Raw genomic sequence first — 25,644 nt, 5'->3', positions numbered from 1 at the left:
GGGGGCAGACCACAGAAGCAAGAGGAACTATGACTCTGCAGACTGCAGAAAGGACACCTCAAGCACAGTATATTAAACAAACTGAGAGGACAGAGAAATATATTACAGACAAAGGAGTCAGGTAAAAACATACAAGACCAAATAAATGAAAAGGAAATAGAAAATCCACCTGAAAAAGAATTCACAGTAATGACAGTAAAGATGATCCATAATATCAGAAATAGAATGGAGAATAGACAAGAAACAATTAACAAGGACATAAAAGCAGTAAAGGAGAAACAAACAGTGATGAACAGCAGAAGAAAGAAGAAAGAATTAAAACATTGAGGACACGATCAGAGACTTCTGGGATAACATAACTGTACCAACATTCAAATTATAGGGGTTCCAGAATAAGAAGAGAAAGACAATGGGTCTGAGAAAATACTTGAAGACATTATAGTCAAAAACTTCCATAACATGGGAAAGGAAAGAGTCAATGAAGTCCAGGAAACACAAAGAGTCCAATAAAAGATAAACCCAAGGATAAACATACCTAGAGACATAATAATCATACTAACAAATATTAAATACAAGGAAAAGATATTAAAACCAGCAAAAGAAAAGCAACAAATGACATAAAAGGGAATCCCCATAGGCTAACAACTGACTTTTTCAACAGAAACTCAGTAGGCCTGAAGGGAGTGGCAAGACATATTTAAAGTGATGAAAGGGAAAAACCGACAACCAAGATTTTTCCATCCAGCAAGGATCTCATTCAAATTCGATGGAGAAATCAAAAGTTTTAAGGACAAGCAAAAGCTAATAGAATTCAGAACCACCAAACCAGCTCTACAACAAATGCTAAAGGAACTTCTCTAAGCAGGAAACACAGAGATGAAAAAATCTTACAAAAACAAACCCCAAACAATTAAGAAAATAGTAATAGGAACATACATATTAATAATTACATTAAACGTGATTGAATTAAATGCTCCAACCTAAAGACACAGATTGGCTGAATGGATACAGAAACAAGACCCTTATATATGCTGTCTAAGACCCACTTCAGAAGTAGCGACACATACACACTGAAAGTAAGGGGATGGAAAAATATATTTTATGCAAATGGAAATCAAAAGAAAGCTGGAGTAACAATATCAGATAAAATAAACTTAAAAAAAAAGGACTGTTACAAGAGACAAGGACGGAAACTACATAATGATCAAGGGATCAATCCAAGAAGATATAACAATTATAAATATATGTACACAAAACATAGGAGCACCTCAATGCATAAGGCAAATGCTAACAGCAATAAAAGGGAAAAAAGATGATAGTAGTACAATAATAATGGGGGACTTAACACCTCACTTACATCAATGGACAGATCATCCAGACAGAATATTAATATGGAAACACAAGCTTTAAATGACACAATAGACCAGATAGATTTAATTGATATTTATAGGACATTCCATCCAAAAACAGAAGATTACACTTTCTTCTCAAGTGCACATGGAACATTCTCCAGGATAGATCACATCTTGGGTCACAAATCAAGCCTCAGTAAATTTAAGAAAATTGAAATCGTATCAAGCATCTTTTCTGACCACAGCACTATGAGATTAGACATGAAAAACAGGGAAAAAATGTAAAAAACAAAACAAAACAAAACAAAAACAAAACAAGAAAAAACATGGAGGAGAAACAATATGTTACTAAAAAAACCAAGAGATCTCAGAAGTAATCAAAGAGAAAATCAAAAAAATACCAAGAGACAAATGACAATGAAAACGTGATGACCCAAAACCTATGGGATGCAGCAAAAGCAGTTCTAAGAGGGAAATTTATAGCAATACAATCCTACCTCAAGAAACAAGAAAAATCTCAAATAAACAATCTAACCTAACACATAAAGGAACTAGAGAAAGAAGTTGAACAATAACAAAAACAAGAAAAAAACCCCTCAAATTTCATAGAAGGAAATAAATCATAAATATCAGAACAGAAATACATGAAATAGAAACAAAGAAATTAATAGCAAAGATCAATAACACTCAAAGCTGGTTCTTTGAGAAGATAAAATCGATAAACCATTAGCCACACTCATCAAGAAAAAGAGGGAGATGATTCAAATCAATAAAGTTAGAAATGAAAATGGAGAAGTTACAATGGACACCACAGAAATACAAAGGATCATAAGCAAATACTACAAGCAACAATATGCCAAAAAGTTGGACAACCTGGAAGAAATGGACAAATTCTTAGAAAGGTATAACTTCCAAGACTGAACCAGGGAGAAATAGAAAATATGAACAGAAAAATCACATGTAATGAAATTGAAACTGTGATTAAAAATCTTCCAGCAAACAAAAGTCCAGGACCAGATGGCTTCACAGGCAAATCCTATCAAATATTTAGAGAAGAGATAATGCCCATCCTTCTAAAAAACTGCAGAGGAAAAACAATCCCAAGCTCATTCTATGAGGCTGCTAAAAGCCTGATACCAAAACCAGACAAAGATATGACAAAAAACAAACAAAAAAAATTACAGACTTATCACTGATGAATATAGACACAAAAATCCTCAACAAAATACTAACAAACAAACCAATAACACATTAAAAAGAAAAATACACCAGGAACAAATATGTTTTATCCCAGGGATGGAAGGATTTTTCAATATATGCAAATCAATCAATGTGATATGCCATGCTAAGAAATTGAAGAATAAAAACCATATGATCATCTCAGTAGATGCAGAAAATAACTTTTGACAAAATGCAATACTCATTTATGATAAAAACTTTCAAGAAAGTGGATATACAGGGAGCCTACATCATGATAAAGACCATATACCACAAACACAGAGAAAACGTAATTCTCAATGGTGAAAAATTGAAAGCCTTTCCTCCAAGATCAGGAACAAGACAAGGATATCAACTTTCACCACTCTTATTCAACATAGTTTTGGAAGTCCTAACCACAGCAATCAGAGAAGAAAAAAAAAATAAAATAAAGGGAATACAAATTGGAAAAGAAGTAAAACTGTCACTGTTCACAGATGCCATGATACTATACATAGAAAATCCTAAAGATGGCACCAGAAAACTACTAGAGCTAATCAATGAATCAGGTAAAGTTGAAGGATACAAAATTAATGTACAGAAATCTCTTGCATTTCTATACACTAATGTCAAAAGATAAGAAAAATAAATTAAGGAAACAATCCCATTTACCATTGCAACAAAAAGAATAAAATACCGAGGAATAAACTTCTGAAAAGAGGTAAAAGAACTTTACTCAGATAACTATAAGACAGTGATGAAAGAAATCAAAGATGACACAAAGAGATGGAGAGATATACCATGTTCTTTGGTTGGAAGAATCAGTATTGTGAAAATGACTATACTCCTCAAGGCAATCTACAGATTCAATGCAATCCTTATCCACTTACCTTGGTATTTTTCACAGAACTAGAAAAATAAATCTTAAAATTTGTATGGCAACACAAAAGACAACGGATGGGCAAAGCAATCATGAAAAAGAAAAATGGAGCTGGAGGAATCAGGCTCCCTGACTTCAGACTATATTACAAACCTACAGTCATCAGGACAGTATGTTCCTGGCACAAAAACAGAAATATACATCAATGGAAGAAGACATAAAGCCCAGAGATAAATGCATGCCCCTATGGTTACTTAATCTATGACAAAGGAGGCAAGAATATACAACGGAGCAAAGACTGCCTCTTCAATAAGTGGTGCTGGGAAAACTGGACAGCTACATGTAAAGAAAAAAATATAATACTCCTTAACACCACACATAAAAATAAACTCAAAATGGGTTAAAGACTTAAATGTAAGACCAGACACTATAAAACTCTTAGAGGAAAACGTAAGCAGAACACTCTTTGACATAATTCACAGCAATATCTTTTTTGACCCACCTCCTAGAGTAATGAAATAAAAACAAAAATAAACAAATTGGACCTAATGAACTTAAAAGCTTTCACACAGCAAAGGAAACCATAAACAAGATGAAAAGAGAGCCCTCAGAATGAGAGAAAATATTTTCAAAATGAAGGAATGACAAGGGATTAATCTCCAAAATATACAAACAGCTCATGTGGCTCAATACCTGAAAAAACAAACAATCCAGTCAAAAACTGGGCAGAAGACCTAAAGAGACATTTCTGCAAAGAAGACATACAGATGACCAAGAGTCATATGAAAAGATGCTCAACATCACTAATTATTAGAGAAATGCAAATCAAAACTACAATGTGTTATCACCTCATACCAGTCAGAATGGCCATCATCAAAAAAATCTACAAACAATAAATACTGGAGAGGGTGTAGAGAAAAGTGAATCCTCCTGCACTGCTGGTGGGAATGTAAATTGATACAGCCAATATGGAGAACAGTATGGAAGTTCCTTACAAAACTAAAACGAGAATTACCATATGACCCAGCAATCCCACTACTAGGTATATACCCTGAGAAAACCATAATTCAAAAAGACACATGCGCCCCAATATTCATTGCAGCATTATTTACAATAACCAGGTCATGGAAGCAACCTAAATGTCCATCAACAGATGAATGGATAAAGAAGATGTGGTACATAAATACAATGGAATATTATTCAACCATATAAAGGAATGAAACTGGGTCATTTGTAGAGGTGTAGATAGACCTAGAAACTGTCATACAGAGTGCAGTAAGTCAGAAAGAGAAAAACAAATACCGTATATTAACGCATATTTGTGGAATCTAGAAAAATGGTACAGATGAACCTGTTTTCAAGGCAGAAATAGAGACACAGATGTAGAGAACAAACCTATGGACACCAAAGGAGGGGAGAGGAGGGTGGGTTGAACTGGGAGATTGGGATTGACATATATATGCTAATATGTAGAAAATAGATAACTAATGAGAACCTGCTGTATAGCACAGGGAACTCAATCTAATGCTCTCTGGTGTCCTAAATGGGAAGGAAATCCAAAAAAGACAGGATATATGTATACATATAGATGATTCACTATATGTATATAGTAAAACTAACACTACTTTGTAAAGCAACTATACCCCAATTAAAAAAATAATAAAAAATAAGAGATTTGAAATGAAAAAAAATACTCTAATAAAGACAAAAATGTGCACTGAATAATGATAAAGGAATCAATTCAAGAAGAAGATATAACATTTATAAATATTTATGCACCCAACAGAGGAGCACCTAAATATATAAAGCAAATATTAACAGATCTAAAGGGAGAAGTTGATACAAAGATAGTAGGGGAATTCAATACTTCATTGAATCAATGAATAGGTCATCCAGATAGAAATCAACAAGGAAACATTAGCCTTAAATGAATGGTTAAACTAATGGACTTAACAGATATATACATAATATTCCATCCAAAGCAGCAGCATACACTTTCTTCTCAAGTGAACATGAAACATTCTCCAGGATAAATCATGTTAGCTCACAATAAAAAAGTCTCAGTTTTAAGAAGAATGAAATCATATCAAGCATCTCTCTAAACCACAATGGTATGAAGCTGGAAATCAATCACAAAAAGAAAACTAAAAATAGCACACTTATTTGGAGATTAAACAATGTGCTACTGAACAACATATGGGTCAACAAAGAAATTTTTTAAATAAATTAAAAATACATTGAGGCAAATGAAAATGGAAATACAACATACCAAAATCTATGAGATGCAGGGAAAGCAATTCTAAAGGAGAAGTTCACATTGATACAAGCCTCAAGAAACAAGAAAAGTTTCAAATAAACAATTTAACTATACACCCAAAGAAGCTAGAAAAAAACCCAAGTAAAGCCCTAAGTTAGTATAAGGAAAAAAATGATGAAGATAGGGGTGGAAATAAATGAAATAAAGACTAAGCAAAATAGAAAAGATTAATGAGACTACATCAAAAGAGAGATTTTGCACAGTGACGGAAAGACACTATCAACAAAATGAAAAGACCACCTACTGGATGGGAGAAGATATTTGCAAAGGAGGTATCAGATAGGGAGTTAATATACAAAATATACAAAACACTCATACAACTCAACATAAAAAAAAAAACCCAATATGATTTAAAAGTGGACAGAGGATCTGAGTAAACATTTTTCCAAAGAAGACATATAGATGGCGAATAGACATGCAAAGATGCTCAACATCACTAATCATAAGGGAAATGCAAATCAAAACCACAAAGATATTTTTGCCTCACACCTGTCAGAGTGGCTATTACCAAAAAAAGACAAAGAATAACAAGTGTTGGCAAGGGTGTGGAGAAAAGGGAAGCCTCATTCACTGTTGGTGGGAAATAAACTGGTGAAGCCACTATGGAAAACAGTATGGACAATTCTCAAAAATATTAGGAATAGAGCTACCATATGATCCAGTAATTCACTCCTGGGTATTTATCCAATGAAAATAAAAACACTAATAAGAAGGGATATATGCACCCTTATGTTCATTGCAGTGTTATTTACAACAGTCAAGTTATGGAAGCAACTTAAGTGGTCATCAATAGATGACTGGATAAAGAAGATGTGGTATATATGTAAAATGGAATATTAGTCATTAAAAAGGATGAAATATTGTCATTTGTGACAACATGGATGACCTAGAGGGTATTATGTTAAGTGAAATAAGTTAGACAGAAAAAGACAAATACTGTATGATTTCACTTATACATGGAATCTAAGCAACAAATAAATGAACAGCCAGAAGTAAACAGAAACAGAGTCATAGATACAGAGAACAAACAGATGGTTGTCATAGAGGAGGGAGGTAGGGGGAGGAAAGAAATAAGTGAGGGAGATTAAGAGGTACAAATTTCCAGTGGCATAATAATTGCGTTACAAGTTTAAAATGTACAGTGTGGGCAATACCGTCAATAACAATATAATATCTTTGTATGGTGACATAACATAACTAGACTTGTCATGGTGATCATTTTGATATATATAGGAATATCAAATCACTCTGTTGTGAAACAGAATGAACATAGTATTGTAGTTCAATTGTACTTCAAAAACAAAAACAAACAAACAAACTCATAAAAACAATATCAGTTTTGTGGTTACCAGAGGTGAGGGGTGGGGTGACTGGATGAAGACAGTGAAAAAATACAAACTTTCAGTTATAAGATCAATAAGTACCATGGATGTAATGTACAACATGATAAATATAATTAACACCACTGTATGTTATATATGAAAGGTGTTAATAGAGTAAACCCTAAGAGTTCTCATCACAAAGAAAATATTTTTTCTATTTCATTAATTTTGTATCTATATGGATGCTCACTAAACTTATTGTTGTAATCATTTAATGATGTAAGTAAAATCATTATGCTGCACACCTTAAACATATAGTGCTGTATATGTTAATTATATTTCAATAAAACTGGAAGAAAAAATTTAAAAATCAATGAAATTTAAGAGCTGGTTCTTTAAAGAATTAAACAAAATGGACAAAACTTAGTTATACTAACTAAGAAAAAAAAAGAGTGCTCAAAAATAAAATCAAATAAAATCTTTCTCAAAAAAGAAATTATAAATGATAGCAGAGAAGTACAAAAATCATAAGAGACTACTGTGCACAACTGTACACCAATAAATTTGACAATCTACAAAGAATGGATAAACCCAAGAAACATACAATACTGCAAGACTATATAATGAATAAATAGATATTCTGCATAGGCCAATTACTACAAGGAGATTAAATCAGTAATCAAAAACGTACCAGCAAACAAAAGTACAGGTCCAGAAAGTTTCACTGGTGAATGCTACTAAGAATTCAAATAAGATTTAATACTGCACTCCTCAAACTCTCCCAAAACTGTGAAGAGACGGGAACACTCCCAAACACAATTTAAAGGCCAGCGTTGCCTGATAACAAAACCAGACAAGGATATTCCCCACCCCGCCACACACACACACATGCCAAGAAAATTAAAGGCAATATCCCTGATAAATATAGATGGAAAAATCCTCACAAAATTTGAGCAAAACAATTTCAGCAACACATCAAAATGATCATACACCATGATCACATGGTGTTTATTCCAAGGATTCAAGAATGGTTCAATATCCACAAATTAATCAACGTGATTTACCACGTTAACAAGATGAAGGGAAAAATCATATAATCATCTCAATATGTCCAGAAAAAGTATTTGACAAGATTCAATATCCATTTATGATAAAAAAAATAACTTTCAACAAAGTGGGTACAGATGAAATGTACCACTACATAATAAAGGCCAAGTATGACAAGCCTATAGTTAACATCATACTTAACAATGAAAAGCTGAGATCTTTTGAGATCACAATAAGACAAGAATGCCAAACTCACCACTTTTATTCAACATAGTGTTGGAAATCCTTACTAGAGTAATTAGGCAGGAAAAAAAAGATAAAAGTCATCCAAATTGGAAAGGAAGAAGTAAATCTGTCATGATTTGCAGATGACATGATACTATACATAGAAAACCCTAAAGATTACACACACACACACACACACACACGCACACACACAGAACTAATAAACAAATTCAGTAAAGTTGCAAGGTACAAAAGTAATACACAAAAATCTGTTACATTTTTATACAATAAGAATATCAAAAAAAGAAATTAAGAAAACAATCTCGTTTATAATTACATCAAAAATAATAAAATACCTAGGAATGAATTTAAGTAAGTACATAAAAAACCTATGCTAAAAATTACGGATGCAGGAAATTGAAGAAGACACAAACAAATGGCAAGATATTCCTTGTTCAAGGATTGAAAGAAATAATATCGTTAAAAGGTCCATATTACCCAAAGGAGACTAGAGATTCAATTCACTTCCTATCAAAATTCCAATGGCATTTTTTCACAGAAATAGAAAAACAAACATAAATTTTGTTTGGAATCACAAAAGATCCCAAATAACCAAAGCAATCTTGAGAAAGAAGAGCTAAGCTGGAGGTATCATGCTCCCTGATCTTACACTATTCTGCAAACTTATAGTAATCAAAACAGCATGATACTACTGGCATAAAAACAGACACACAGATAAACAGAATAGAATAGAGCACCCAAAAATAAACACACACATATATGGTTAGTTAATTTATGACAAAGGAGCCAAGACTATATAACGGGGAATGGGCAGTCTCTTCAATAAATTGTGTTGGGAAAACCAGACAGCCACATGGAAAAGAATGAAACTGTACCACTACCTTACCATACACAAGAATTAACTCAAAATAAATTAAAGACTTGAATGTAAGACCACAAACCATAAAATTCCTAGATGAAAATATACGTGCTAAGCTTTTTGATGTTGACCTTAGAGATATTTGTATCTGACTCTAAAAGCAATTACATCAAAAGCAAAAATAAACAAATGAGATTATATAGAACTAAAAAGCTCAGTACAGAAAAGAAAACATATATAAAATAAAAAGTCAATCTACTGAATGGAGGAAGATTATTTGAAAATCTTATATTTGATAAGCGCTCCATATCAAAAATATGTAAAGAACATATACAACTCAGTAACAAAACACCAAACAATCCAATTATTAAAAAGGGCAGAGGATTTGAATAGACATTTTCCCAAAGAAAACATACAGATGGCCAATATGCACATGGGAAGATGCTCAACATTACTAATCCTCAGGGAAATGAAAATCAAAACCACAATGAGATATTACCTCACACCTTTTAAAATGGCTTTTATCAAAAAGATATAAAAAGATGTGTTGACAAGGATGTAGAGAAATGGAATACTTGTGTACTGTGGGTGAAACTGTAAATTGATGCAGCTGCTATAGAAAATAATATGGAGGTTTCTCCAAATAATTAAAAATAAGAGTTCCATATTATCTAGCAATTCCTCTTCTGGATATTTATCAGAAGAAAACAAAAACACTAATTTGAATAGCTATATGCACACTGATGCTCAATGCAGAAATATTTAGAATAACCAAGATATGGAAACAACCTAAGTGTCCATGTATGGATGAATAGATAAAGAAAATGTGGTATATGTACACAGTGGAATAGTATTCAGCCATAAATAGGAATGAAATCTTTTCATTTATAACAACATGGATGGACCTCAAGGGCATTATACTAAATGAATTGAGTCAAACAGAGAATGTTAAATACCATATCATTTCACATACATGTGGAAGCAAATAAAAAACAAAACAAAAAAGACAAAAAAACTCAGACACAGACAACAGATTGGTGGCTGCCAGAGGGAAGATGGCTGTAGGGTGGGCAAAATGGGTGAAAGGGGTCAAGAGGTACAAACTTCCAGTCATAAAATACATGTCATGGGTATGTAATGATAACTATAGGTAATAAAATTGTATTGAATATTTTGTAACTTTGTATGGTGACAGGTAAAAACTAGACTTAGAGTGGTGATCACTTCACAGTCTATGCAATTATCAAATCACTTTTGTTGTACACCTGAAACTAATATAGTTATATTCCAATTATACCTCAATTAAAAGAAAAAATGAAACATAACTGCAGGTATTTCTACCTTAAATAAAACAGCTTCACATGAAAAGAAGAAAAAAGCAGAACCCCAGGCCCACACTCTTGTTTTCTTCCTGAAACTTGTTTTATGGCTCCAGGTGTACTGTATGCTTTCCAAGATTGGTGAGTAAAAAAATCTTTTCTCTTTTAATATTTTCTGATAGTTATTGCTGAGGTTGTCTTGCAATAATAATAAGAATTTCAAGGGCCAGTCACATCACTGGTTATTGATAGGCTGAGACTGGCATACAAGAACAGAATATTGATACATAAAACAACTTGGATAAACTTCAAGGCAATTATGCTGATTTGAAAAAGCCAGTTTCAAATTGCTACATACTGTGTGATTCCATTTATATAGCATTCTTGAAAGGGCAAAATTATAGCAATGGAAAACAGGTTAGTGGTTGCCAGGGTTTAGGATGGGGATCAGTGGGGTTGGTTATAACTGGGTAGAGCAAGGGAGCATTGTGGTGATGGCACACTCTACATCTTGTTTATGGTAGCTGTTCCACTAAGCTACACATGTGATGAAACTTCCAAGAAATATATACTGCCTTATTCTGTTTGGGCTGCTATAACCAAAATACCATAGACTGAGTGACTTAAACAACACAAATTTATTTGTCACAATTTTTGACTCTAGGAAAGCCTGCTTCCTGGTTCATAGACAATTGCCTTTTCTCTGTGTCCTCACATGGTGAAAAGAGTGAGGGAGCTCTATGGGGTCTCTACCAATTCCATTCATGAAGACAGAGTCTTCATGACTTAATCACCTCCCAAAAGCTCTCACTCCAAACACTTTGTTTTAACTTTTTATTTAGAAATAATTATAGATTCACAGAAAGTTGCAAGGAAATGTACAAGGAAGTCCCATGCACACTTCACAGTCTTCCCCAGTGTTAACATCTTGCATAAGTATAGTACAATATCAGAACCAGGAAATTGGCATTGGTACAAGCCACAGAACTTAGTCATATTTTACCAGTTATACATACACAGATTAGTGTGAGTGTGTAAATGCTAGTGTGTGTATGCTATACACTGGATGTTTGTGTCCCCTCAAAATTCATATGCTGAAACGTAATCTCCAATGTGGTGGTATTTGGAGTGAGAGCCTGTGGGAGGTGATTAGGTCATGAAGGCTCTCTCTCTCTCTCTCTCTCTCTCTCTCTATCTATATATATATACACACACACACACACACACACACACACACACACATACTGGGCACTCAAGAAATAGTTCTTGAATTAATTACCAAAAAAGCCTTTCAATATTAAAAACAGACAATATATCTTTAATTTCATTCTAACAATTAATACATATCTAACATGTTCAGGATGGTGTTCATTTTTATTGTCAATTTCTAATTTCTAATGGCTATGCAGTTAATACATCTTATAGTTTTGCAAATGGGTTTCAAGCCATTGATAAGACTGACACATTAAATACTTAATTTTTAGAGTAACCAAAGTACAACATGTGATTAGGATGTAAAAGTGAATTTCATTTGTATAAAACAAGTGCAATAGCAGAAGAAAATCTTGATTACATTAACAGTGATGAAAAGACTCAAATGTTGCCCCAATTTTTTTAAATACATTTATTTATCTATCTATCTATCTATTTATTTATTTATTTATGTTTGGCTGCGTTGAGTCTTCATTGCTGCTTGCGGGCTTTCTTTAGTTGTGGCAAGCGGGGGCTACTTTTCATTGTGGTGCACAGGCTTCTCAATACACTGGCTTCTTTTGTTGCAGAGCACGGGCTCTAGGCACACGGGCTTCAGTAGTTGTGGCACACGGGCTTAGTAGTTGTGGCTCGCAGGCTTAGTTGCTCTGCGGCATGTGGGATCTTCCTGGACCAGGGGCTCAAACCCAAGTTCCCTGTGTTTAATGGCAGATTCTTAACCACTGCACTACCGTGGAAGTCCCCAATTTTCACACTTAGATGTGATATTGATTTTTTCACCTCGTTAAACTAAAACTTACTGTCAGATACCATTTTTTACTTTCGAAGACCTTTTAAGATAAGAAAATTGGGCTTCATTTTATCTTAATTCACCTGATGAAAGCTTTCTCATTCACTCTCTCATTCTACTCCCTCCCCTCCACCTCTTTACTCTTTAATAGACAAGGTTTCACTTCAGACACAGAAGAATCAATACAAAACTAAATACAGTATACTGCTACCCATCAAAGACTAAATGAAGAAGTATATAAAAAGTCTTCTTTGAGTAAAGTCAGTGAAAACTGCCCTTTTGTTACATAACATTTTAGCTAGTCAAAAGTTCATTTTATTGGAAATAAAAGAGTATTGGAGGGCTTCCCTGGTGGCACAGTGGTTAAGAATCTGCCTGTCAATCCAGGGGACACGGGTTCAAGCCCTGGTCTGGGAAGATCCCACATGACATGGAGCAACTAAGCCCGTGCGCCACAACCACAGAGCCTGTGCTCTAGAGTCCATGAGCCACAGCTACTGAGCCTGCATGCCACAACTACTGAAGCCCGTGTGCTTAGAGCCCGTGCCCTGCAACAAGAGAAGCCACGGCAATGACAACCCCGTGCACCGCAATGAAGAGTAGCCCCCACTTGCCGCAACTAGAGAAACCCCCTGGGTAGAAACGAGGACCCAATACAGCCATAAATAAATAAATTAATTAAAAAAAAAAGAATATTGGACATACTTTCTCAGATTCTGACTCAGTTGTAAAAGTAATGAAGATCCCCCAAAATGGTGGCTTAAATATGACTGGAATTTCTTTCTCAGGTAAAAGAAGTATAGAAGTAAACTGTGCAGACTGGTTTGGTATTTCGAGGAAGACATCAGGGACCAGTCTTACTTCTAGTTCATCTCTCTGAAAACTCTAGGGAGTGGCTTTGATTCCTATAGCATAAGAGTGCTGATAGAGTCCCAGCTCTCTCAATTGCATTCCAGGCAGCAATATGGAAGAGGGTATTCCATTTCATTTTAAGAGCCCCTCAGAAGTCCTACATAGTACTTTCATACATATCTTAATGATAATAACTTAGTCAACTAGTTATTTCAAGGGAAGCTGGTAAAGGAGGCAATATGCCCATTGAAATTTGTAGTTTTCTGAATTTCAGAGAGGAAAACATAGAATGACTCTTGAGAAGCAAATAAATGTCCTTGCTATAGGTGCTATGGAGTTGACCCCAGCTTGCAAATTCCTTACTGAATAAGAATGTATTGAATATCAATTCAAATAAATAATTATTGCAGATCTGCCATGTGCTTATTGTCAAATGCTTAGAGGCAACTACAAATGTGGATAAAATATTTGCAAATCAAATATTGGATAAGGGACTTGTATCCAAAATGTATAAATATTACAACTCAATAACAAAAAGACAAATGACACAATTTAAAATTGGGCAAGGGATATGAATAAACATTTATCCAAAGAAGATATACAAATGGCCAATAAGTACATAAAAAGATGATTAATAATATTTATCATCAGGGAAATGGAAGGCAAGACCACAGTGTGACCCTACTTCATACACATTGGGATGGCTATAATCAAGACAGATAGTAAATGTTTGTGAGAATGTAGAGAAAGGGAAACTCATAAATTCTGTGTGAGATTGTAAAATGGTTGCAGACACTTTGGAAACCAGTCTGCCAGTTCCGAAAAATGTAAAAGATACAAATATTACATGACTCAGCAATACCACTCCTAGGTATATACCCAAGAGAAATCAAAACATATATTCACAAAAATATTTGCTTATTAACATTCATACTGACACTATTCATAATAGCCAAAAAGTTGAAACACCCTAAATGTCCATTAACTGATGAATGGATAAACAAAATGTGATATATCCATACAATGGAATATTATTTGGCCAAATAAAGAAGAATGAAATACTAACACAGTTGTCCCTCTGTATCTGTGGAGAATTAGTTCCAGGACCCCTCACACATACCAAAATCCCTGGATGCTCAAATCCCTTATATAAAATGGAATAGTACAGTCAGGCCTTTGTATCCACAGGTTTTGAATTCTCAGATTCAACCAACTTCAGACAGAAATTCTGACCCAAGATTGATCAAATCCAAGGATAAAAAACCAATGAATATGGAGGGCCAACAGTATATTTATTGAAAAATAGCCATGTATAAGTGGACCTGGGCAGTTCAAACCTGTGTTGTTCAAAGGTGAACTGTATATGCTATAACATGGATAAATCTTGAAAACATTATGCTAAGTGAAAGAAGCAAGTCACAAAAAGTAGATATATTATTATAATAATGTGAAATGACCAAGATAGGCAAATCTATAGATACAGAAAGTAGATTTGTGATTGCCAGAAGCTGAGGAAAAAGTGAAACAGGAAGTGACTGCTAAGGGATAAGGGGTTTCTTTGGAGATGATAACAATATTCTGGAATTAGAGAGTGGTGATAGTTGCACATCACTGTGAATATACTAAATTGTAAAATTTTAAGGGTTGGATTTTATGGTATGTAAATTATATCTTATTAAGACTGGTATTAAAAATAATAAAAATGTTTAAGAGCAAATAAGAGCAGTAAGACAAGCCATCATTCTCTGTTCTCAAGAATATTGTAATTTTATGTGGACTAGGTAGGTGAGCAAATAATTATATGTTTCATGCTCTAAAACTATTATTACAAACATTAGGGAACCATAATACCACACGCAAATATTTTGAAGAAACATGGAAATACTGTCATTGACACATTTAGCTTATATTTATTAGAACACACTAACAGAATAACCTCCTGTTAATTACATAATCAAATGGAATGTGTGGGATTAGGTCCTATACTGTCACTCTAATCTCAGGCAGAGTATTCCAGGATTCATTTTAATACATAGGAAATATCTTTATCTCAAACATTTTCTTTCACTCTCCAGTAAATTATTCATCCAGTATTTAATTCAACTTATAGTTCTACAGTTTTCTGCAACTATGGAGAACATTTGTTTACCACACTTCACAAAAGAACTTTTCATATACAAAAATAAGACAAAGTGCACCTTATATTTCTATCTTTATATAGAGAGTAGAACTTCCCTTGTTGCTAAAGTTAAATTCCTGAAGAAAATTGTAAAAAGAAAATAAATTAAAGACCGAGGATTTCAAATCTCTCTCTCTCTTTTTTTTTTTTTTTTAAAAACAAAGCCAAGCAATACCTTTAAAGAAAGCTAGGTCCAAAGTTAATCTGTTAAAACACTTGCCAACTAAAGAATGTCACTTGCCTTCTAGTTCTACAAGAATTGAATCATTAACCACTGCAGTTGTGGACCTTCAACATAAGCTGAAAGGAATTCAGGGCAGAATCAGAAATGAGACACTCTGTGCTCTAGGAGAACTGGCAGAACAGCCCTTCAGACACTTAAATATTTTCAGGAGAAAATTTTATGAACCTAAATTCTTGCATCTTCTCATACCTAGAGAAACACTAAAATCATTAACTAGGATATATTTTCTTTGTGACTAGTGGCAACCTTCTACTGAGATGTGCCCTTGTATGTACCACTTTGCCAGAATCACATATACACTGACCTCCCCCCTTGCCTCTTCATAGCAGTTTCTCAGAGCTATCAGAGAGACTATCTCTGGGCTATAGTTCTCAGTAAGACACTGAATAAACTCAACTCACAACTTTTATATGGTGTGGTTTTTTTTCAGCTGCTACATTTATAAACATTTTACACTCATTAAAATATAAGAGCCTACAGAAAAATTTTTATTTTATTATTATTAATGCTTATTAAGATCAGACACTTTGCTAGATTCTTTGGTTGGATTATATCCTTAAACTAGGTAAATACTAATATTTATTGTTACCATTTTGCAGTTGAGAAACTAAAATTAAAAGACATGAAGTAATTTGTTCAAAGTTATAGTCAGGATTCAGATCTCAATAAGTCAGAATCCTAGACTCCTAATCATTGTGTATTTCATTTTCTACTAAAGTATATAAACTTATTATATTTACTTTATTATACTATTTTAAAAAGACCAAAAAATAAAAATAATAATAGTAGATAATATTTATTTTAAATCTATATTGAAATAGATTCCATGTCAATACATTTACAGTATCATTTAATTGAATCAAATAAAGAAAAAGTCATATTTAATAGGACTTACATTAATATTAATGCATTTGTAAAATTAAATTCTATCACTAATGATGGCACGATGATGGTGGTAATCAGGCTGAAGGAAAAAGATATGTACACCATTATGGAAGGAGAACTAAGGTCCTAGTTGTCCTAATCAGACCTAGGGTCTGATTCTAAAAGTTCAATTGCTAATTTAAGGACTTAGCAAGAAGCTTATTGTCTATTACATATGTTTTAATGGAAATGTGGCAAGGGTTTTTTCTCCAGCTATTTGAAGAAAGATGAAGTTGAGGCTGGTAGTCCTTGTTTAAAAAAAAAAAGTTTCTTTTCACCATTTTATATCTTGTGGAAAATCATTCAAGACTTGTCTAAAGACCAAACTCTATTTGAAGAAGAGATCAATTTCCCTTTCTTCCAAATTTTCAAAGAAATTTAAAGGTAGATTAAGAAATTGCTCAAGTATTTTAAGCCAGTTTAATTGTCGTTCCTATATTCTCCTGTTTCTCCTTGTCATTACTCAGTGAAACACTTGGATATTTAAAATCCTTGTCTGATATATTTTTAGGGTGAAACCCTCTAATGACTTGACTTAGGTCAAAGATAGTGGATTCTATTCTCAAACATTTTACAGATATTAAAGTTTGTTTATTTTTGTTTCTTTGTTTAATTTCTTTGTTTGCTCTAAGAGAATTACCTGTGGTTTGATTCGTAGTTAATTCCATAAGGCGTATCATACATTGGCTTTTTTTTTTTTAACAGTTCAATCACAAGCTTTTCTAAATTCTTTTAATGTAAGCTTAGGAATGATTTGATAAATTCTGCAATATGATATTGCATGCATCTAGTGTAATTGCTCTTGAAAGCTTTGATTATATTTTGAATCATGTTGTTAAGTAAATGAAGTAAATAAAATTTGAAGTGGGAGAAGGGGATTGACACTAACATTAGAACAAACACAGATTATTTGTACCAAATGCTCAGTGTTAGAATCAAAAACACTTTGGTTGAGACAATATCTTTTTACTTATGAATATTATTCAACATCATAAATGATGTATTATAAGAAGGGAAGAGACATTATCCTAAATATTAATTTATATAGTCAGAACCAAGAAAGAGTGTTATGAGAGAAAGAGGTGAGCGGGACAGACCTGATCTCCTTTAAGGGTATGCAAGTTTAAAACACTATAGTAAATCAGAGATTTCACCATGAAGTCATTTGTATTGGTTCAGTATCTTTCTTTCAGAAAGGACAGCAACTCAGCTCAAATTGTCTTAAGCAAAAAAGTAAGTATTGGGCTTGTATTTTCTTACTTCAGGCATATCTCGATCTTTCTGCTCATACTATGTCAGTCCATTATTTGAATCTCATTGGTTTTGAATCATGTGATGGTATCACCCTCCCATGTTTGATCCAATCACTATGGCTGAAAGAACGAAATCCTTTAATTAGCCAGTCTTTAATCCTGTGATCATCCCTGGAACAAATGTCACCTAGACCACATGGACTGGATCCTCAAAGAAAATTGAAGTGCACTTAGCAAAAGGAAGATGACTGAATGCTGGATAAACAAAACAAAATGTGTCTATTAAACTATTTGAAAAACAAGAGCATTAATTTATTCCAAACTTTCTTAAACATTTTACCTTTTAATCATTGGTTGAGAGAGTGAGAAAAGACATGCCATTGCAAATCTAGTTAGTACCATTTTAGTTAAAAAAGTATTCAGGTTAATAAGCCTCTTTTTATCAGCTACTAAAATACTCTGTGACAGCAATATGTCTTGATTACTCTTCTTTCCTGACACACATCACATTGCACAACGTTATGTACTTCATCAATTGATTGAACTGTTTTTTGAACTTGTTGCAAAATAATTTGGTTAGGTATCATATATTAAAATAACTTGGTTAATTTATTGTTTTTCTGTCTGTTTTATTTTATTTTATTTCTTAACAGGAAGTAATACACTTTGAAAGCAAAAATGGAACATAACAATTTCACTTAAACACATGATTCCAATAAAGTGTTTCCTAATTCATTTATGTAGTCAATAATTTAAATTTCAAATGAAATATAACTTAAAGATGATTTGAGAAGCCTTATTTAAAGGAATTATTGAATAACAGTGCAGGCATTAGTAACACAGCAATACCAAAAGAAGAAATCATTAAGCATTAAAAATAAGCTATTCATGAAGCTTTGTTCCCAAACACACAAACTTGTTTACCTCTGCTATCATTTAACAGTTGAAAAATCACTTTCTAATCCCCTTCTATTTGAATTCTCATCGGTGCCCTGCTGGCAGGAACTCTATGCTAACATTCAGTGTGTAATCTCCTCTCAGCCCATCATTTTCTTAATCTGTTCAATTTACAAGGTAAATCTGCAAACTGACCATTTAAATGAATAACTACTCTGAAAGGACTTCAAAAAATATAACTGCTAAATTACTCCTTTTTTCTCTTTCTCTTTGTAAACTGATAATTTTTGTTCTGACATCTCCCAATGTTCCCTATTACTAAAATGTCCATGCTGTTAATCCAATATTCTTTAGATTTGAATAAATTTACTTTGCTCATAGGGATAGCTGGAAGTTCATGAAGATAATATTTATTTTTGTGAAAGGCATATACAGTGAAAACATCAAGTTGAAATTTGTTCCATTTGTTTCCAACCTATCCTTCTAGGCTTTTCTCCTGCCAGATGGTACCATGTGAATTATGTTCCACTCAGGCGTGACTTCTTGTCATTTCCCTGTCTACCATACTCTTCCAAGCATTATACAAAGGCCAGCGTTTCCTCAGGTAAGCATTCCTTGAATTCTGGTGGGATCCCTTTTCTAAGGCTTCTTCTTCTAGAAAATTGAGTATTTTTTTATTCCTGAGTATATCAATGTTTTCCATACAGTTTTATGTCAGGGTATACTAAGAGAGAGAAGTAGGACAGTTGAATAGAGCAATGGAGGATTTGAGAAAGTTTGGAATAAATACTTTGGAGAGTGAGAAAGCAAGCTAGCAAAAATCTCAGAAAATGTTTGATTCATCAAGGTTAGGTATAGTGATAGCTAAACTAGGTTAGAGATGATGAATTTGTGCTGTCATCAGTCTATAAACTATAATGAGTTCCTCAGCTGCAGTAATTATTTGAGAAGTCAGCTAGAGAAATACATTAAGAGAGAAAAACTGGAAGAATCGCCAGTGTCTCTAGACCCTGGGTATGTCTATAAACTAGGCTGTTGAAATGGAGTCTGGGGTATAGCCTTGAGATTGAGTAGGTCTTCACAGCTATGATAGTGGGAGTGTTTTCCACATGGATGCTGAACTGTTTCCCTGATCACAGTAGGAATTGTCATCAAGAAGTTTATAAATGGATACTTACTTCACTCTTCAATACATAGGAAAAATAATACAAAGACTGGACATGATGGCTAAAGGAAGTTTTAGAATTCACTAAAGTTGTGTTTCATGAATCTCAAAATAGTGGTGCTCTTGAAAAAGAAGCAATGAAGAAGAAGTGGTGTTGATTTAATGCCAACAGTACCAGCAGTTATCCCCTGCCCTGTGATATATTAGAGTGTGAGACAGAGCCGTTTCCATTCTAAGATGTAACAGAGCTAATGGCACTCATGAGAGAGAATAGGGTCTCGGTGGAGGCAAAAGATGAAGCAAATTATTTTGATACCTAACACAGAGATGAGTCTGTTCAAAATATAAGGTTTTCAGAGCATAGTAGGGGGAAAATTCAATCAGATGGAAAAAGTACTAACAGTCAAATGGTGAGTGTGCCTGACAAGATACTTGATTAGAATAGCTTGCATTTTCACCATGGACCAAAGATTGTAGAGGTGGAATATATTAATGGCAGAATAAAGATAAAGGTTTTTGCTCAAAGTATATACTGCTAAGAATCTTTCCTGTATCCCTGAAGACTTCTCTTCCAAAACTTTAGCTGGGAAGATTATTTAGATTCCAATACACCCACCTTCTGATGGAAGAAGGAAAAATTCCTAAGAGACCCCAGGCTTCATAAGGTGGTGAAAATGAAGACAGCTGTAGTAGATTGATAGATAATACTTTGATCAGAGTTCCCCAGGTGATTTCTATATTCATACCTTTATTTCCCAATGGAAATATACTACCTCTCTGTGACTGTGAAGGTTTAGGATTACTGGAAAAATTATGTGGTCACTGGGGAAATTTCCAGTTGGAACTCTCTTCAGGTCAAGTGGAAAACATTGAATGGTTATCCAACAGGTCTACTGTGAAGAGAATCGCAGCAGGTAGTTTATTTTATTTTCTCACCATACTATATATCAGTAATTCACTCATCTCCTATTACTTCATTAGTTACTTTTGAATTGCATTTTTTAATATCAGGTACAGCACACTTGTTTATAAAAACATTTTATTTTTTGTATTCAGGACTTCCAAACTGTTGTTAGAAATAAGATGATTAAGAAAGCATATTCAATTAAGAATATGATGGTTTGGGAAAATATCTAATATCATAGTATAGTCCTTTTTAATGTTGTGGTTATGTGTGTTCTGTCTTCTCCTTAAGATGAAATCTATTCGTGTATTGTGAACATCATCTGGCATTTTTCATTTTGGGTAGCAGTGAGTTGACTGCCCTTCATATAGATTATTCAACTTTATATATGTGGATAAATAAAAGCAATTTTAATAGGAAAGCAGATAGGATGATAAGAGGAACACATGTTCTAGTCCCACTGTGCTAATGACTGCAATACTGTTCCACATATGACTGACTGGTATGAGGCTCCCATGCATTATAGACTTGGAGGATCTAACTGGTGTAAGGCTCTTGAAATATCATCCTGGCTGGTCTCCTTTCCAATAAATGATTGTATTCTACTAGCTTCCTGCCACATAGATATCAGTTTAAATGTTTCTAGTGAAGAGATTACTAGTATTTTATTTTTTTCTTTTTAAGTTATTTAATAACTTAAGGTTATGAATACCCATTATTATAGCATATTAAGATTTTTAAAATTTAATGTTATCATTTAACACAAATACTATTTCTTTTAACTCTGAGTTAAGTACACTTTGATAAATATGGCTTCTATGTTCCCAGGCTGTTCTTCCCTCCATGATATCTATGTAGCAAACCACTCTGGTACAGTTAAAAAAACAGCTATATATACTGTTAAATTTATTTTTATTAACCTACATTTGCCAGATAATTCAGCTCTTACAAATTGTCAAGTGAAGTATATAAAAAGAAGAAACAACAATGTTCAAAAATGTACAGTATCAGGTAACCGTGGTGGAAGATAATTTAACACTTCACTTGGATAGATTGCTAAAACCCAGGAAGGTCAATAATTGATGACAAGGGCAGGCATACTAGCACACTGATAGATTAAGATAGCAATGGAATAATATTTAGTAATTTAGCAATTATATCAAAATTAGCAATATATCTAAAATAAAAATTATATCTTAAATGGAACAATTTGCAATATATATAAAATCCTTGAAGAAAGTGTTAGGAGCCAGAATTCAGGGGAAGAAGTCCTATACCCATGAAGATCTGGCAAGAAGAAAGGTTTGGAGTTAGGGATGGGTATTAGAATCCAGCAGAAAATCTGTCAGAGAATAAGTTCACTATAAATGTTTACTGAAATGAATTAGTAAAAACAAGAACACAGTAATTTAACTGGAGTATAAGGTCAGAGACAAGCTAAGAATAAAAATATATTTGTGCTAAATAATTGTATTGCTGAATTTGCTGTTCTTTTTTACTCCTTTGTATAAGAAATTATACTGAGTCCACAACCTGAGCCAGTTCTGTCTATGCCTGCCTTTAGGGCTTAATTTGATGGATCTAGGAACAAGGAACCAGACAGGTCATTGTTGAATTTAATTTAGTGAATTTGAAGGGCTAGTTTAAAAAAAAAATGTTTCCCTGGATTGCTGAAGAGTTTCTTTACAGAAAAATTTTGCTTTCAATTACCTCCCTATATCATCTATTCAACCAAATGGCTGGTCAAAATAGACCCATTATATAATATTTAACAATGTAGAATTGTGGTTCTCCAACAGCAATGTTCTAACATGGTGGTACCTTATTTTCTGAATAGCAACTGCCCAATAATTCCAAAAATGCTGACTAATTATACTTTACATTAAAATCTATTATATTCTGCATTTATGTCTTGTGAGAAAGTACACTATACCACAAACTCCAAACACTGATTTTGACATTTGTTTGCCAAGAAATAGCTGTTAGACATAATTCAAGTCAGTCCCTCAATCTCAGTTCTTTATTAAAAGAAGGTAGCAATAACTGGCTTATCCACATCACATAACTTTGTAAGAATTAGAGTAAATGATATATGTGAAAATGAACCATGCAAGACATGAAAAGACTTTGTTCAATCTCCAGTCTATGTTGAATATTAGTAAATGAGTAACTGGCACCAAGAGCTCAAGGATTGTGACTATAAATGTTGCTTGGATCCATCCAGTTCAGAAATTCCTCCTACCTGGTAGGAATATCTGGTAATTTACTTTTTATTTTCCATTATTTCACAAAGCCAATATAAGTTATTTGTTGAGTAGAAAATAACTCCCACTAGGAATTAACTGTATACAAAACCCTAAATAAGTAACCTAACCATAAAAATAGTTATAAAAATGAGGATAATAGCATTAAGCAACAATAAATAATAATATCTATCACCCATTAAATGCTGTGATAGAATTTTACCATAGACTCTTTATTAATTTATTTTTTACAAATACTTGAGGTATTCTAATCACCATTTTACTGACTGAAAAAACAACATTGTAGTTCAGAGTTGAGGAGAACACTCAAAATGAAAGAATCAGAACTGGTTTCAGGCTGACCTGTCTTTAAACCATTAATAGCCACTATATGTGAGACTTAGTATTATGGAAGTGGGATGGGTAGATAGGCATATTCTTGTGTAAACTATCACATAGAGCTTTAAAACTAATGTTAAGAATTATAAGTTTTTCATACCCTAGTATGAATCCCTAGTATTTGTCATAGCACTTAATACACTATTGAATCTTGTTTCAGTATCAAAGACCATTCTTTCTTCAATAAGGTCTTTAGGTAAACCTCAGACAGAATGGCTTTATGCTAGACTGATATGAACCTTAGTGGTTCATAACACAGATTAAGTTTTTCTTTTTTCTTAGGTATAATCCAATAAAATGAAGATAAAACCAAGATTAATACTTTCTGTACTCTAGACAAGCCAATCTTTTCCCATTCCCATTTAATGTATTATTTTCATATCCACATGCCTTTCATTGTGTTTTTCATTTATCTGTATTTCTTCCATAACATCTCTCTATGCAATGCCAGTCTAAGTTTTGTGCTTATTGGCATTTATTGAAGTAAAACTATTCATTTCTACAATTCAAGCCTCCTTAAAAAGTATGCTTGCGTTCAAGACAGATCTTCCCAAATTCCCTCAAATACCTTCTTTATTTCTTTTGGTTGAAGTTCCACTTTTGATGGGTTGCCTCTTCACTTCTAGGCTTGAAAGAAATGGCAGCCATTGGCATGGGAACTGTCTTCTGAGTGGTCAAAGAACCTGATTATGTAACCTGGAGGTTCCGTGAGTAAGTTCCCTGTGGGATGAAACTTAATCAGTGAAATATGTGTGAAGGAAGAGAGGCAGCAGGTAAATTCTCCAGCCTTTTGTTCTTCAGGGAATCTTCAGGAGTCCCAGTAAATAAAATATCACCCTTCCTGAGTGACCTGCTGTGTCTTTTTGTGGCTCCTTGTGAAGTGAGTCATGCTTCTCATTGTTTTGTATCTTCCTTAACTTCACTCTCCTTTTATTCCCTTGTGAAGTAAATCACGCTTCTCATTGTTTTTTATCTTCCCTAGCCTCCACTTTTCTTTTACTCTCCCTCCCACAACGAACATTCTCCCTAACAAAGCTTCAGCATATTAATCTTTGTCTGAGCTTTGCTTTCTAAAGAACTTCAACAATAACCTAAAATTTTACTTAAGAATTTGTTAATTTTATTTTCATTAGTCTTAGGTCAATGGCTTTCAAAATTGTAACTTTTAGTCAAGGAATAATTTCTTCAAATATATTTTAAGAAGGAGATCAACATACTTAGAAGCAGTGTTGTAAAATTTGAAGTAGAGATGTGTGTGTGTGTGTGTGTGTGTGTGTTTGAGAGAGAGAGAGAGAGAAAGAGAGATATCTGGAATCTTACCCTTTCATCTACCTTTCCCTTGGGAAATTTTAAAGTACACCTTACGAACTCTTAGAGCTTACCTCCCAGAGGATAATTTGGGAATAATTGCTCTACTTCTGTTGTTCTTTGTTATTTCACACCACTGTAAAACCGCAGGGACTCTTAAAAGGGTGATTTTCCTCTAGTGTAAACTAAGCAGGAAGCTTTTCTAAGGCTGATGGAAAAGCAAATACTGACTCTTCTTTTGTTCTGTAGAGATCTACCTCTTTCTCCTTAGATTTTTCAAATATATGTCAGGAAGGAAACAATTTACATTCTGAGTACTCCCTGAAAAACAACATTTCTCCATTTCTTAGAAGAGAAATACTTTTGGTTTCCTTCCCATGTCACATTGCATGTCATCCACTCTAGCTTTAGCAGCTGAAATTTTTTACTGGACTCTTACGTTTGCACATATATATATTTATTATAGAGGTACTCCTAAACTATAAGGGGGCAAACAAACATAAAGTATATAAGTTATAAGATCTCTACTTGTTTTTAAAACTGAATTATCTGGATACAATTATATAAAAAAAAAACCTTTACGGGAACTTACATTTCATGAATACCTAAAATTCAAATCATTTAGCATTTATAGAGAGCATACTTTAAAGTCCTTTCCTAAGAACAGAGTCACACAAACAGAAATAAGATATCAGAGTCTACTAGAAAACACAAACAAGTATACAGCAAGACAGT

Source organism: Mesoplodon densirostris, chromosome 13, assembly GCF_025265405.1.
Source record: "Mesoplodon densirostris isolate mMesDen1 chromosome 13, mMesDen1 primary haplotype, whole genome shotgun sequence".
NCBI lineage: Eukaryota > Metazoa > Chordata > Mammalia > Artiodactyla > Ziphiidae > Mesoplodon > Mesoplodon densirostris.
This window is presented reverse-complemented; position numbering follows the sequence as displayed.